Source organism: Amphimedon queenslandica, unplaced genomic scaffold (assembly GCF_000090795.2).
Source record: "Amphimedon queenslandica unplaced genomic scaffold, v1.1 AMPQUscaffold_12283, whole genome shotgun sequence".
NCBI classification, from domain to species: Eukaryota; Metazoa; Porifera; class Demospongiae; order Haplosclerida; family Niphatidae; genus Amphimedon; species Amphimedon queenslandica.
The window spans coordinates 183-1,573 of NW_003547479.1; the positions used below are offsets into that span (position 1 = coordinate 183).

A 1,391-nucleotide genomic window follows, 5' to 3' on the forward strand; every position below is an offset into this window, starting at 1 on the left:
ACACACACACACACACTTTAACTGTACTAACTGATTACTATTATGTAGTATTGTGTGGTTATTGGTAGTGTGAGTGTGTGTATTAGTACTGGTTTACATTATGATACTAGTGGATTAGACAATGTTGAGTATGGAAATGGTATCCTGTACTCAATATAGGTCAAATTGTCCATGCATTAGAAATAATGAGATTGATGTAGAGTGAGCTCTGCTTTTCCATATATGGTATGATTAGCAATAATCATAGTACATGTATTTATGGGCTACTGTACATGCAGTGCAAATTTGTATAAGCTAGAAATAATATTGAATATGATTATCTAATGTTTTGTACATTCGTTGAACCAGTCTTTTGTGTGCATATATTATCTGTATATTCTGTTGTGTTATTATGTATATACTGATTACTCTCTTCTTTTATATTATACTGATATTATATTAATTATACTGATTACTCTGTTGTATTGCTTTGATGTTGACAATTTTGGTGAAGCTAATTATCCTCTTCCTTCCACTTGTCTAATATCAGTATATGGGTCACCTGGTGCTGTACCATCATTGCACTATTTTATACCACTGGATGGAGTGGCTGATCCTAAGACATTATTCATTCACCGATCACTGAGAACTACTCCTCTTTCTCCTCCTCCTTCAACAAGTACATACAAATCATTTCAATTATTTATTTATTTAATATTAATCAGATCCTACTACCTCCTCCTCTAATGTAGTACATGATTCAACGTCAGTATCATCCACTGGAGGAGCTAGTAAGTTGATATTATATAACATAATAACACACTAATCACTGATCATTAATAGATACATTTAGATCTGATATTGCTCTTAGAGTAATGACAGAATGTACTGGAATGATAAAGGAAAGACTCGATCTGAATACATTAGTAGATAAGCTACTTGAGAAGAGGATGATAAATGAACGAGAGAAAACCAAAGTTCTTGATGAAAGACGTGGAATAACTACTAACCAAAGAATGGATGAGCTGCTTAGTTTAGTTAAAGCATCCATTAGAGAGGATGGAGAAGATTTTGGTTTGTTTCTAGAAATAATTAAACAAGAGAATACAAGAAGAGCTGATAGATTAGCACAAACACTTTTGGACAATTATAAAAGATTATTATAGTTAATGATGATTGCTTTTCGTGTTATTTGTATTTCGTCAATTTTAGTATAATTATTTAATTTTTCTTATAAATAAATCCAATTATTGATTCAACTATTGCGAACTTGTAATTGATGATGTACTATGTTAATTTAAAAAATTTAAATAAAAATAAAAATCACAAACACACAAAAGATGCAGTTAAAAATGACACTATAATGTAGTCACAATACAAAACAACCATAACAATAATTAATAAAAACATTT

General features: G+C 30.2%; 1 long non-coding RNA gene across 1 annotated transcript; it reads left to right on the plus strand.

Moving 5' to 3' along the window:
• The first annotated feature begins 730 nt into the window (after positions 1 to 730).
• LOC109588116 (uncharacterized) lies at positions 731 to 1,076 on the plus strand. Its single transcript, XR_002187966.1, has 2 exons — positions 731 to 770; positions 823 to 1,076. It is a non-coding gene; the product is annotated as an uncharacterized LOC109588116 (long non-coding RNA).
• The last annotated feature ends 315 nt before the right edge of the window (positions 1,077 to 1,391 follow it).